Source organism: Alosa pseudoharengus, unplaced genomic scaffold, assembly GCF_046254945.1.
Source record: "Alosa pseudoharengus isolate Yale_2024_CS ecotype anadromous, Long Island Sound unplaced genomic scaffold, YU_APseudo_1.1 YU_APseudo_1.1_scf_2, whole genome shotgun sequence".
NCBI lineage: Eukaryota > Metazoa > Chordata > Actinopteri > Clupeiformes > Clupeidae > Alosa > Alosa pseudoharengus.
In genome coordinates this window covers 22,876,606-22,892,461 of record NW_027468663.1, presented here as the reverse complement: position 1 = coordinate 22,892,461, position 15,856 = coordinate 22,876,606, and positions in this window count along the sequence as shown.

Genomic DNA, 15,856 nt, shown 5'->3' with positions numbered 1-15,856 from the left:
AGCACACAGTCATTAGTTCCACGCTGTGAGAGCCTTGAATAAGGCTTTATCAACCCTGGCTTTGTTTATTGGTGCCTTTGACATATATGAGTTACTTAACTGTGGGTTAAATTCAATAATGTAAGCGTTGCATTCAAAGGTTTGGGTCCATGGATTTGTTGTTTAGTTTAAATATAGTTTACAGATGGAGTTGAATAAGAATCCAGAAGTAACTCTGAAACCAATGCAGACCATGCATTTCTCTGTGCATGAGTGTATTTTTCATGCTATTCTGCTGGCATGGCAGTTTGGCATAAGCTACAACGGATTGAAGGAAATCGGACTGAAGTAAAAACAGGAGTGGTACCTGTATCTAGTTACGGGGATTATTGGAATTGGGATTAATGGTCAGCATTTATTCATTGAGTCCCTCAATGAAAGATGAAAGAATCACCATTGAAAGTCTGAAAGTATTACCATTCTCAACATGCGTTTTTAAGGGTGCGTTTTTAAAGTTTTTTGCTCTTGCGTGTGTGTGTGCTTGCATGTGTGCGTGCATGTGTGTGTGCGTGTGTGTGTGTGTGTGTGTGCTTGTGCTAGAGGGTGGGGATGGTGTCAAAGGTGATGGCAGGGTGCTCATCTGGGAATGATTATGGTACTGATTTGAATGATTTGTGCATGAATATCTTCCTAAAATCTCTACTACTAAGAAGTTATTGAATTGTCATGGAATATATGTCATTGCATAATAAATAGAATGTTATTGAACATTTATATGATTTCATTGGCATGACATATCCTCCTGAGACCGAATCCATAGACCTATGTCCTCTGTAGTGGACATAAGTTCTAGATGCATACCCCTTTACCCCTTTGAGCTATTCTATCAATTCCTGTGGTCTTTTAAAGAGGACATCCTGGGCTTTCTAATGATATATCATGTGATTGGTTGGGTTGCTGGGAACCTCCTCTTTCTTGTTCTCAAAAATGGTTGACATCAAAACAAGCACATTTTATGGAAGGAGGAGAGATACGTCAAATAGTGTCTTCTTATTAAGCATTCATTGTGATGGCAATATATGGTCTTGTTAATGAAAATGTCAGGAATCATATGATTAATTTTGAAAGAAGTTAAGTTATTTACATTTTGAAATAATAGTGACTTTATGAATGTCCATTATAATGGACACCAGGACCAAAATATTTAGATTTTTTGGGAAATTTAGGAGATCATTTGTATAGGATGAATGAGGGGGCGTCAGATTTGGAGCTCTCAGGTGATGAGTGAGTGAAACAGAGGACTATGAACCTGTGCCTCAAGAAGATAGCGAGGAAGAGTAAGACTAAAAAATGAATTATCGCAGATGAAAGAAAAACATGAAAATTAAATGAACAATCCAGAAAAAAGAAATACAACTGTCCAAAAAGGCAAATAAAGAAGGATAAATAACCTTTTCCCTTATATTTGGTTAAATTTACCCTTAATTTAATACCACTAAAAGCATAATTTGTCCATTTTTGTCTATTTTCATGGCTACCTTTTCATACTAAAATGGTCCTTTTGTCCACCACAGGGGACATGCTATAACATTTAAAATAAAAATAAATATTTTTATTAATCCAATTTTTTAAAAAAAATAAAAATTCTAAGATGTTTTTTTTTAATTCTAAATAGAAAGGAAATCACAACAAAAAAGAAATTGTTGGACACTTTTTTTTCTTGGTTCCCAGGAGGATATGAAATGTGATAAACTTACACTTGCTTATTCATCTGCTGACCCTTGAACCTTTGATTGTCGAGGTCATGAACTCTTAGTTAGTGGGGATAGAGTTCACTTTGAATGATTTGAAATTGATAGTACTCAAGTTTCACAATGTTACAAAAATGGCCTTAATTATTAACCCTTTAATGTGTGAGAGACAACTTTATAAAACCTTTTTCTCCTTCCCTATTGTAGACATCACTAGCCTAAAATGTGTTTATCTGCTATACTTATGGAATAATTTGCCGTGTATAAAAGAAACACATGGACCTGTTTTTGAAGCCTATAGTCTTTTGAAAACTAACTTGCCAATTCAATCAGTTCCCAAAAGTTGTCATATACTGCTAGCTGGACAGCGTTTTCTGTCATGATATTCCTGCCCAAAGGACAGCATAGTTGTTCGGTCTGAGTCATCCATGGCCCTGAGTTGCCCCTGCTGCTGGTAAACAGAGCCAGAGGCTGGCATTCCTCTTCAGCTGGCCCAAAGCATCAGCACTGCTATCAGTCCCTGGGGAGGCTGGCCTCACGCTCACAGGGGCCCTGCCCATCCACTGGGGTTTCCTGTATTTAAGGAACAAAGAGTTGGCACAGAAGTGAGGTGGGGTGATGCTGCACAACTTGGCAGGACCTACAGGAAGAATATCTGGTCTGTATTCAAAGTGCCGAAACAGCATTACAAGCATGAAAAACAAAAATAGACAAACGTTTCGGGCCTAGCCCATCATCATGTCTCAGGTTCGGGAAGACATGATAGAGAGAGATAGATAGATAGATAGATAGATAGATAGATAGATAGATACAGTAGATAGATAGATTAGATAGATAGATATAGATAGATAGATAGATAGATAGATAGATGGATGGATGGATGGATGGATGGCTGGGCAGCCGTGGCCTACTGGTTAGCACTTCGGACTTGTAACCGGAGGGTTGCCGGTTCGAACCCCGACCAGTAGGCCATGGCTGAAGTGCCCTTGAGCAAGGCACCTAACCCCTCACTGCTCCCCGAGCGCCGCTGTTGTTGCAGGCAGCTTACTGCGCCGGGATTAGTGTGTGCTTCACCTCACTTGTGTGTTCACTGTGTGCAGTGTGTTTCACTAATTCGCGGATTGGGATAAATGCAGAGATCAAATTTCCCTCACAGGATCAAAAGAGTATATATACTTATACTTATACTAGATAGATACTTTATTGATCCCCAAGGGGAAATTCAAATCCAATGATGATGGGCTAGGCCCGAAATGTTTGTCTATTTTTGTTTTTCATGTTTTCTATAATGCTATTTCTGCACTTTGAATACAATTTTGAACATCTCTCAGCCCCTGAGTGCGGTCTCCACTTTCTACCACTTGACTGAACTTTATTTTGGAGTTACGCACCGGTCAAAACAAAATGATTAGACTAAAGGCGCAGACACCACCTCTACCTACGCAAAACTAGTGTTTGGCAGGAGCTACGGGAAGAGTCTCTGGTCTGGTCAAGACTAGTGTTTGGCAGGAGAGCAGTTGGCACAGGAAGATTAGGAAGGGGTGGGTTGGCTGCATCATCGACTGCAGCTCAGCTAAATGAGTTTTCCTCTCAATCACCATGTTTCCTTCCCTAAGTATCTATTTAAAATGGGCAGATGAGGTCTCTTGATAACGATCTACAAACGAAAAGATTTCTTTGCACAGATATTATTGGGGGCCAAGCAGCGAAGCTGCAGGGCAACCCTTAGTGATTCTATGTTTTCTTCCCTATTATTGGGGGCCAAGCAGCGAAGCTGCGAGGCAACCATTGTGTTTCTATGATTTCTTATTATTGGGGGCCAAGCAGCGAAGCTGCGAGGCAACCATAGTGATTGTTAGTTTTCTTATTATTGGGGGCCAAGCAGCGAAGCTGCGAGGCAACCATAGTGATTGTTAGTTTTCTTATTATTATTATTGGGGGCCAAGCAGCGAAGCTGCGAAGGCACCCATTGTGTTTCTATTTGTTCTTATTATTATTATTATTATTATTATTATTATTATTATTCCGCCATTGAAGTCAATGGCAGCCCATAGAACCGTCTGGTGAAAAGTTGTGAAATTTGGCACACTGATTAGGGACAGTCCCATGGTTAATGTCACCAAGTTTCATGATGGCACCTCAAGCACTCTAGCGCCACCAACAGGCCAAAGTTGGACATGCGTTCACGCACGTAACTTTTGACCCGTATGGCCGATTGTCAAAAATGAGGTATCATTGGAATCCTTGGACCAATCCGAGTTAAACGCACAGTATGAAGTCATTTTCCGCCATGATGGATTTTCCGCCATATTGGATTTCATCAAAAACACTAAAAAGTCCTCTCAGGTCACATATTTTGTCCGATTGACACCAAACTTCACAGATATCATTTACAGACCATGCCTCATTAATGCATTGCTTTTTGTCTCCGGAACTAAAACCGTTCGCGCGTAACAGCCAATCGAAATTTGTGGCGAAGCCGCCACACAGGAAGTGAGCTCATATCTCAGCAACCCATTGATCTATCATAACCAAACTAAGTACATGGACTCAGGACCCAATCAGGGGGACGCTCAAGAAATCTGGTGACCTTTGACCTCTAGGGGGCGCTGTAATTAAGAAACATACCTTTTGGCCTGTAGCTGCAGTTGTGCTTAGAATTAAAATGCACTAGTGGTGTCTGGTAATACTGTTGGAGGTCCTTAGGCCGACCCAACCCAACTTGTGATGTCATCGTAATTGATTCGGCCGCCATATTGGATTTAATCAAAAACACGTACAAGCTTTCGCAGGTCACAAATTTCAGCGGATCCTCAACAAAATTGGCAGAGACCATCTTCAGACCATGCCTTATCAGTGCATTGCTTTCTGGAGCAATTGACAGAAGCATTCGGCTGTAACAGCCAATCGAAATTTGCGGCGAAGCCGCCAAACAGGAAGTGAGCTCATATCTCAGCAACCCTTGCATGTATCAAAGCCAAACTAGGTGCATGGACTCAGGACCCAATCAGGGGGACACTCAATAAATCTGGTGACCTTTGACCTCTAGGGGGCGCTGTAATTAAAAAAACATGCCTTTTGGCCTGTAGCTGCTGTTGTATTTGGAATTAAAATGTACTAGTGGTGTCTGGTAATACTGTTGGAGGTCCTTATGCCGACCCAGGCCAACTTGTGATGTCATCGTAATTGATTCGGCCGCCATGTTAGACTTAATCAAAAACATCAAAAAGTTTTCACAGGTCGCAAATTTCATATGATTTTCACCAACATTGGCACAGACCATCTTCAGATCATAACCTATCAATATGTTGCTCTCTGGAACAATTGACAAAAGCATTCGCCCCTACCAGCCAATCGACATTGGTGGCGAAGCCGCCAAACAGGAAGTGAGCTCATATCTCAGCAACCCTATAATGTATCATAACCAAACTTACTACATATATTCATGACCCCATTAGGAGGACGCTCAAAAAATGTGGTGACATTTGACCTGTAGGGGGTGCTGCAATTAGCAATATTGCATTTTGATGTGTAGTTGTTGATGTGTTTTATCAATCTTTTATTTTTTGATGTGAAACTGATGACAACATGTTCCATCCAGTTAATTCTAATGCGTGCGTGCAGGGGCAGGGCAGGGCAGGACGGGGTGGGACGGGCTGGGGTGATTAGGTGGGGGGGGGCTGGCTGGTGGAGGCGGTGGCAATACTCAGCCCTGTTTCAGCCCTGTTCATCCCGGGTGTCTGCTGGGTGTCTGCTGAGTTCTATCTTGTCACCGTGGCTACTCCGGCCTATTCTGCTTGGCCCCCTCATTGCTGCTTGCAGCTATATTTGGGGGCCAAGCAGCGAAGCTGCGAGGCAACCCATAGTGATTCTACGTATTCTTATTATTATTATTATTATAACGAAACGCTAATTTGCCATTAAACCATACAGTAAAAAGTTGGGATATTCGGCACATTGATTCGGTTCAGTCATATCTTTAATTTATCAAAGTTTCAAGTCTGCACTTTGAGTGCTCTAGCGCCACCAACATTTCAAATTTTTTATTACATCTATGCACATAACGTTTGAATGGTACACCACATTTTGAACATTAAGGTATATTTGGAATCCTTGGATGAGACCGAACTCAACGCAGACGTCAATTTATGGGGTAAACGTAATTGATCAGGCTGCCATATTGGATTTAATCAAAAACACCTAAAAGGCATCAAAGTTCGCAAAGTTTGTCCGATTTTCACGAAACTTGACGCAGATGATCTTCAGACTATGACTCACAAATGTTATTGCTTTTCGGAGCCATATTCAAAACCCATCGCCCGTCGTGACCAATCAAGTTTGGCGGCGAAGCCGCCAAACAGGAATTGAAGTGATCTCAGCAAGGCTTTCGCGTATCAACACCAAACTCAGTACAGGGTCTCAGGACTCAATTAGGAGGAGGCTAAATAAATTTGATGACTTTTGACCTATAGGTGGCGCTATAATTAGCAAAATTACATTTTAGCCTGTAACGGGTCATGTGTTTGGAATTTCATCATATTAGTGATATCTGTTAATACCTTGAGAGGTCCTTAGGCCGCCACATGCCAACATGTGACGTCAACATAAATGATCCAACCGCCATATTGGACGTCATCAAAAACACTTAAAAGGCATCAAAGGTTACAAAGTTTGTCTGATTTTAGATGATGTAGATGATCTTCATACCATGACTCATAAATGCATTGCTTTCTGGAACCATATTCAAAACCTGTTGCCCGTGACAACCAATCAAGTTTGGCGGCGAAGCCGCCAAACAGGAAGTGAAGTGATATCTCAGCAATGCTTTCACATATCAAAACCAAACTAGGTATATAGGTTCAGGACTCAATCAGGAGGACACTCAAGAAATGTGGTAAATTTTGACCACTATGTGGCGCTATAATCACAGGAAGTGGGCTCATATTTCTGCAATGCTTTCACGTATCGAAACCAAACTTGGCTCATTGACTCGGGACCACATCCTGAGGACATACAATAATTTTAGCGACCTTTGACCACTAGGGGTGCTATAATTTGCAACACTTTCTCGTATCAACACCAAACTTGGTATATGGACTCGTGACTACAACCTGAGGACGCACAATAAATGTGGTGACTTTTGACCACTAGGGGTGCTATAATTATCAACACTTTCTCGTATCGACACCAAACTTGGTATGTGGACTTGTGACTACAACCTGACTATGCACAATACATTTGGTGATGTTTGAGGTATGCATATGTATGGGGGGTTATTGGGGTGTGTGGGAGAGGAAGTTTATCTTTGTATATGTGTGTGTGTGGGACGGGTGGTTAATTGGGTGTGTGTATAATGTAGCAACATTGGGTTGCCATGACAACTCCTGCTCAACTGCTTGGCCCCCACATTGCTGCTTGCAGCTATATTTATTATTATTATTCCGCCATTGAAGTCAATGGCAGCCTATAGAACCGTCTGGCAAAAAGTTCTGAAATTTGGCACACTGATTGGAGACAGTCCAATGATTCATTTCATCAAGTTTCATGTCGGCACCTCCAGCGCTCTAGCGCCACCAACAGGCCAAAGTTGGACTTGCGTTCACGCACGTAACTTCTGACCCGTATGGCCGATTGTCAAAAATGTGGTATCGTTGGATTCCTTGGGCCAAGCCGAGTTCAACGCACCCTATGACGTCATTTTCCGCCATGATGGATTTTCCGCCATTTTGGATTTTATCAAAAACACTAAAATGTCTTCTCTGGTCAGAAATTTTGTCCAATCGACACCAAACTTCACACACATCATCTACAGAACACGCTACTTTCAGGAATTACTTTTTGTCTTCGGAAATACAACCGTTCGCCCGTAACAGCCAATCAAAATTTGTGGCGAAGCCGCCAAACAGGAAGTGAACTCATATCTCAGCAACCCTTTCTTGTATCATAACCAAACGTAGTATATAGACTACTGACCCCATCAGGAGGACGCTCAAACATTTTGGTGACCTTTGGCCTCTAGGGGGCGCTGTAATTAAGAAATATGCCTTTTGGCCTGTAGCTGCTGTTGTGTTTAGAATTAAAACACACTAGTGGTGTCTGACAATACTGTGGAAGGTCCTTTGGTCAACAGAGGACAACTTGTGACATCACCATAATTGATTTGGCCGCCATATTGGATTTAATCAAAAACACGAATAAGTATTCGCAAGTCACAAATTTCAGCTGATCCTCACCAAAATTGGCAGAGACCATCTTCAGACCATGCCTTATCAGTGTATTTTTTTCTGGAACAATTGATAGAAGCGTTCGCCTGTAACAGCCAATCGAAATTTGCGGCGAAGCCGCCAAACAGGAAGTGAGCTCATATCTCAGCAACGCTTTCATGTATCAAAACCAAACTTAGTACATGGTCCTCAGGACCCACCAGGAGGACGCTCAAGAAATTTGGTGACCTTTGACCTCTAGGGGGCTCTGTAATTGGCAAAAATGTATTTTGGCCTGTAGTTGCTGCATTATTCTGCAATGGAGGTCAATGGCAGCCCATAGAACCGTATGGTTCATCCTGATGATGCACAAATAATTTGGTGACCTTTGACCTCTATGGGCATTGAAATCATAGCAAGCATGATCATATCTCAATCAATCTTTTATTTTTGATGTGAAACTGATGACGGCGAGTTCAATCCAGTTAATTCTAAAGCGTGCGTGCAAGGTTGGGGCAGGGTGGGACGGGCACGGGCGATTGCGGCGGTGGGTTGCCTGGCTGAGGGGGCGGCGACACTCAGCCCTGGTTCAGCCGCACAAAATCAGTTATGTTTTGATGTGAAACTTGACCTTGTAACTCAGCCAATCTTGGGTTGTTTGACATGGAACTTGCTGTGACTGCTTAATGCTATATGCCTGATGCCACGGCATTGAGTTGCATGGCAAATCTGGACTGCTGAGCTGTCTGCTTGGCCCCCACATTGCTGCTTGCAGCTATATTTGGGGGCCAAGCAGCGAAGCTGCGCGGCAACCCTTAGTGATTCTACCTTTTCTTATTGGGGGCCAAGCAGCGAAGCTGCGCGGCAACCCTTAGTGATTCTACCTTTTCTTATTGGGGGCCAAGCAGCGAAGCTGCGAGGCAACCCATAGTGATTCTACGTATTCTTATTATTATTATTATTATAACGAAACGCTAATTTGCCATTAAACCATACAGTAAAAAGTTGGGATATTCGGCACATTGATTCGGTTCAGTCATATCTTTAATTTATCAAAGTTTCAAGTCTGCACTTTGAGTGCTCTAGCGCCACCAACATTTCAAATTTTTTATTACATCTATGCACATAACGTTTGAATGGTACACCACATTTTGAACATTAAGGTATATTTGGAATCCTTGGATGAGACCGAACTCAACGCAGATGTCAATTTATGGGGTAAACGTAATTGATCAGGCTGCCATATTGGATTTAATCAAAAACACCTAAAAGGCATCAAAGTTCGCAAAGTTTGTCCGATTTTCACGAAACTTGACGCAGATGATCTTCAGACTATGACTCACAAATGTTATTGCTTTTCGGAGCCATATTCAAAACCCATCGCCCGTCGTGACCAATCAAGTTTGGCGGCGAAGCCGCCAAACAGGAATTGAAGTGATCTCAGCAAGGCTTTCGCGTATCAACACCAAACTCAGTACAGGGTCTCAGGACCCAATTAGGAGGAGGCTCAATAAATTTGGTGACTTTTGACCTATAGGTGGCGCTATAATTACCAAAATTACGTTTTAGCCTGTAACGGGTCATGTGTTTGGAATTAAAGCATATTAGTGATATCTGTTAATACCTTGAGAGGTCCTTAGGCCGCCACATGCCAACATGTGACGTCAACATAAATGATCCAACCGCCATATTGGATGTCATCAAAAACACTTAAAAGGCATCAAAGGTCACAAAGTTTCTCCGATTTTCACGAAACTTGACGCAGATGATCGTCAGACCATGTCTCATAAATGCATTGCTTTCTGGAACCATATTCAAAACCTGTTGCCCGTGACAACCAATCAAGTTTGGCGGCGAAGCCGCCAAACAGGAAGTGAAGTGATATCTCAGCAATGCTTTCACATATCAAAACCAAACTAGGTATATAGGTTCAGGACTCAATCAGGAGGACACTCAAGAAATGTGGTAAATTTTGACCACTATGTGGCGCTATAATCACAGGAAGTGGGCTCATATTTCTGCAATGCTTTCACGTATCGAAACCAAACTTGGCTCATTGACTCGGGACCACATCCTGAGGACATACAATAATTTTAGCGACCTTTGACCACTAGGGGTGCTATAATTTGCAACACTTTCTCGTATCAACACCAAACTTGGTATATGGACTCGTGACTACAACCTGAGGACGCACAATAAATGTGGTGACTTTTGACCACTAGGGGTGCTATAATTATCAACACTTTCTCGTATCGACACCAAACTTGGTATGTGGACTTGTGACTACAACCTGACTATGCACAATACATTTGGTGATGTTTGAGGTATGCATATGTATGGGGGGTTATTGGGGTGTGTGGGAGAGGAAGTTTATCTTTGTATATGTGTGTGTGTGGGACGGGTGGTTAATTGGGTGTGTGTATAATGTAGCAACATTGGGTTGCCATGACAACTCCTGCTCAACTGCTTGGCCCCCACATTGCTGCTTGCAGCTATATTTGGGGGCCAAGCAGCGAAGCTGCGAGGCAACCCATAGTGATTCTACGTATTCTTATTATTATTATTATTATAACGAAACGCTAATTTGCCATTAAACCATACAGTAAAAAGTTGGGATATTCGGCACATTGATTCGGTTCAGTCATATCTTTAATTTATCAAAGTTTCAAGTCTGCACTTTGAGTGCTCTAGCGCCACCAACATTTCAAATTTTTTATTACATCTATGCACATAACGTTTGAATGGTACACCACATTTTGAACATTAAGGTATATTTGGAATCCTTGGATGAGACCGAACTCAACGCAGATGTCAATTTATGGGGTAAACGTAATTGATCAGGCTGCCATATTGGATTTAATCAAAAACACCTAAAAGGCATCAAAGTTCGCAAAGTTTGTCCGATTTTCACGAAACTTGACGCAGATGATCTTCAGACTATGACTCACAAATGTTATTGCTTTTCGGAGCCATATTCAAAACCCATCGCCCGTCGTGACCAATCAAGTTTGGCGGCGAAGCCGCCAAACAGGAATTGAAGTGATCTCAGCAAGGCTTTCGCGTATCAACACCAAACTCAGTACAGGGTCTCAGGACCCAATTAGGAGGAGGCTCAATAAATTTGGTGACTTTTGACCTATAGGTGGCGCTATAATTACCAAAATTACGTTTTAGCCTGTAACGGGTCATGTGTTTGGAATTAAAGCATATTAGTGATATCTGTTAATACCTTGAGAGGTCCTTAGGCCGCCACATGCCAACATGTGACGTCAACATAAATGATCCAACCGCCATATTGGATGTCATCAAAAACACTTAAAAGGCATCAAAGGTCACAAAGTTTCTCCGATTTTCACGAAACTTGACGCAGATGATCGTCAGACCATGTCTCATAAATGCATTGCTTTCTGGAACCATATTCAAAACCTGTTGCCCGTGACAACCAATCAAGTTTGGCGGCGAAGCCGCCAAACAGGAAGTGAAGTGATATCTCAGCAATGCTTTCACATATCAAAACCAAACTAGGTATATAGGTTCAGGACTCAATCAGGAGGACACTCAAGAAATGTGGTAAATTTTGACCACTATGTGGCGCTATAATCACAGGAAGTGGGCTCATATTTCTGCAATGCTTTCACGTATCGAAACCAAACTTGGCTCATTGACTCGGGACCACATCCTGAGGACATACAATAATTTTAGCGACCTTTGACCACTAGGGGTGCTATAATTTGCAACACTTTCTCGTATCAACACCAAACTTGGTATATGGACTCGTGACTACAACCTGAGGACGCACAATAAATGTGGTGACTTTTGACCACTAGGGGTGCTATAATTATCAACACTTTCTCGTATCGACACCAAACTTGGTATGTGGACTTGTGACTACAACCTGACTATGCACAATACATTTGGTGATGTTTGAGGTATGCATATGTATGGGGGGTTATTGGGGTGTGTGGGAGAGGAAGTTTATCTTTGTATATGTGTGTGTGTGGGACGGGTGGTTAATTGGGTGTGTGTATAATGTAGCAACATTGGGTTGCCATGACAACTCCTGCTCAACTGCTTGGCCCCCACATTGCTGCTTGCAGCTATATTTGGGGGCCAAGCAGCGAAGCTGCGAGGCAACCCATAGTGATTCTACGTATTCTTATTATTATTATTATTATAACGAAACGCTAATTTGCCATTAAACCATACAGTAAAAAGTTGGGATATTCGGCACATTGATTCGGTTCAGTCATATCTTTAATTTATCAAAGTTTCAAGTCTGCACTTTGAGTGCTCTAGCGCCACCAACATTTCAAATTTTTTATTACATCTATGCACATAACGTTTGAATGGTACACCACATTTTGAACATTAAGGTATATTTGGAATCCTTGGATGAGACCGAACTCAACGCAGATGTCAATTTATGGGGTAAACGTAATTGATCAGGCTGCCATATTGGATTTAATCAAAAACACCTAAAAGGCATCAAAGTTCGCAAAGTTTGTCCGATTTTCACGAAACTTGACGCAGATGATCTTCAGACTATGACTCACAAATGTTATTGCTTTTCGGAGCCATATTCAAAACCCATCGCCCGTCGTGACCAATCAAGTTTGGCGGCGAAGCCGCCAAACAGGAATTGAAGTGATCTCAGCAAGGCTTTCGCGTATCAACACCAAACTCAGTACAGGGTCTCAGGACCCAATTAGGAGGAGGCTCAATAAATTTGGTGACTTTTGACCTATAGGTGGCGCTATAATTACCAAAATTACGTTTTAGCCTGTAACGGGTCATGTGTTTGGAATTAAAGCATATTAGTGATATCTGTTAATACCTTGAGAGGTCCTTAGGCCGCCACATGCCAACATGTGACGTCAACATAAATGATCCAACCGCCATATTGGATGTCATCAAAAACACTTAAAAGGCATCAAAGGTCACAAAGTTTCTCCGATTTTCACGAAACTTGACGCAGATGATCGTCAGACCATGTCTCATAAATGCATTGCTTTCTGGAACCATATTCAAAACCTGTTGCCCGTGACAACCAATCAAGTTTGGCGGCGAAGCCGCCAAACAGGAAGTGAAGTGATATCTCAGCAATGCTTTCACATATCAAAACCAAACTAGGTATATAGGTTCAGGACTCAATCAGGAGGACACTCAAGAAATGTGGTAAATTTTGACCACTATGTGGCGCTATAATCACAGGAAGTGGGCTCATATTTCTGCAATGCTTTCACGTATCGAAACCAAACTTGGCTCATTGACTCGGGACCACATCCTGAGGACATACAATAATTTTAGCGACCTTTGACCACTAGGGGTGCTATAATTTGCAACACTTTCTCGTATCAACACCAAACTTGGTATATGGACTCGTGACTACAACCTGAGGACGCACAATAAATGTGGTGACTTTTGACCACTAGGGGTGCTATAATTATCAACACTTTCTCGTATCGACACCAAACTTGGTATGTGGACTCGTGAGTACAACCTGACTATGCACAATACATTTGGTGATGTTTGAGGTGTGCATATGTATGGGGGGTTATTGGGGTGTGTGGGAGAGGAAGTTTATCTGTGTATATGTGTGTGTGTGGGACGGGTGGTTAATTGGGTGTATGTATAATGTAGCAACATTGGGTTGCCATGACAACTCCTGCTCAACTGCTTGGCCCCCACATTGCTGCTTGCAGCTATATTTATTATTATTATTACACATCTTTCCGCTGTCATTGAAGTCTATGGCAGCCCATAGAACCGTACAGTAAAAAGTTGTGAAATTTGGCACATTGATTCGGGACAGTATAAAAATTAATTTGAGCAAGTTTTATGCCTGAACCACAGAGAGTCTAGCGCCACCAATGGGTCAAAGTTGACATTGCATCCATGCAATTAACTTTTGAACCGTATGCCCGATTTTGAATATCGCAATATCTTTGGAAGTCTTGGATGAGGCCGAACTCAACGCACCCCATGACGTCAATTTCCGCCATGTTGGATCTTCCGCCATATTGTATTTCATCAAAAACACTTAAAAGGCATCAAAGTTCGCAAAGTTTGTCCGATTTTCACGAAACTTGACGCAGATGATCGTCAGACCATGACTCATAAACGCATTGCTTTTTGGAGACATATTCAAAACCGGTTGCCTGTGACGACCAATCAAGTTTGGCGGCGAAGCCGCCAAACAGGAAGTGAAGTGATATCTCAGCAAGGCTTTCGCGTATCAACACCAAACTCAGTACAGGGTCTCAGTACCCAATTAGGAGGAGGCTCAATAAATTTGATGACTTTTGACCTATAGGTGGCGCTATAATTAGCAAAATTATGTTTTAGCCTGTAACGGGTCATGTGTTTAGAATTAAAGCATATTAGTGATATCTGTTAATACCTTGAGAGGTCCTTAGGCCGAAACATGCCAACATGTGACGTCAACATAATTTATTCGACCGCCATATTGGATGTCATCAAAAACACTTAAAAGGCATCAAAGGTCAGAAAGTTTCTCCGATTTTCACGAAACTTGACGCAGATGATCGTCAGACCATGACTCATAAACGCATTGCTTTTTGGAGACATATTCAAAACCGGTTGCCTGAGACGACCAATCAAGTTTGGCGGCGAAGCCGCCAAACAGGAAGCGAAGTAATATCTCAGTAAAGCTTTAACGTATCAAAACCAAACTCAGTACATGGGGTCAGGACCCAATAAGGAGAAGGCTCAATAAATTTGATGACTTTTGACCTATAGGTGGCGCTATAATAAGCAAAATTACATTTTGGCCTGTAACGGGTGATGTGTTTGGAATTAAAACTTACTATTGGTGTCTGTTAATGTTAATGTTAATATACTAGTGATGTCTCTGGGAGGTCCTAAGGCTGACAGATGTGATTTTGTGATGTCAACATAATTGATCTGGCCGCCATATTGGATTTAATCAAAATCACTTAAAAGGCATCAAAGGTCACAAAGTTCATCCGATTTTCATGAAACTTGGTTCAGATGATCTTCAGACCATGACTCACAAACGCATTGCTTTTTGGACCCATATTCAAAACCCATCGCCCGTCTTGACCAATCAAGTTTGGCGGCGAAGCCGCCAAACAGGAAGTGAAGTGATCTCAGCAAGGCTTTTGCGTATCAACACCAAACTCAGTACAGGGTCTCAGGACCCAATTAGGAGGAGGCTCAATAAATTTGATGACTTTTGACCTATAGGTGGCGCTATAATCACAAGAAGTGGGCTCATATTTCAGCAATGCTTTCACATATTGAAACCAAACTTAGTATATGGACTTGGGACCTCATCCTGAGGACAGACAATAATTTTAGCAACGTTTGACCACTAGGGGTGCTATAATTTGCAACACTTTCTCGTATCGACACCAAACTTGGTACCTGGACTCGGGACCACATCCTGAATAAGGACAATACATTTAGTGACCTTTGACCACTAGGGGCGCTATAATTAGAAAAACTTTATCGTATCGACACCAAACTTGGTACATGGACTCGGGAACACATCCTGAAGACGCACAATATATTTAGTGAGCTTTGACCACTAGGGGTGCTACAATTATCAACACTTTCTTGTATCGACACCAAACTTGGTATGTGGACTTGTGACTACAACCTGACTACGCACAATAAATTTGGTGATGTTTGAGGTATGCATATGTGTGGGGGGTTATTGGGGTGTGTGGGGGAAGAAGTTTATCTGTGTATATGTGTGTGTGTGGGACAGGGGGGGTTAATTGGGTGTGTGTATAATGTAGCAACATTGGGTTGCCATGACAACTCCTGCTCAACTGCTTGGCCCCCTCATTGCTGCTTGCAGCTATATTTGGGGGCCAAGCAGCGAAGCTGCGCGGCAACCCTTAGTGATTCTACCTTTTCTTATTGGGGGCCAAGCAG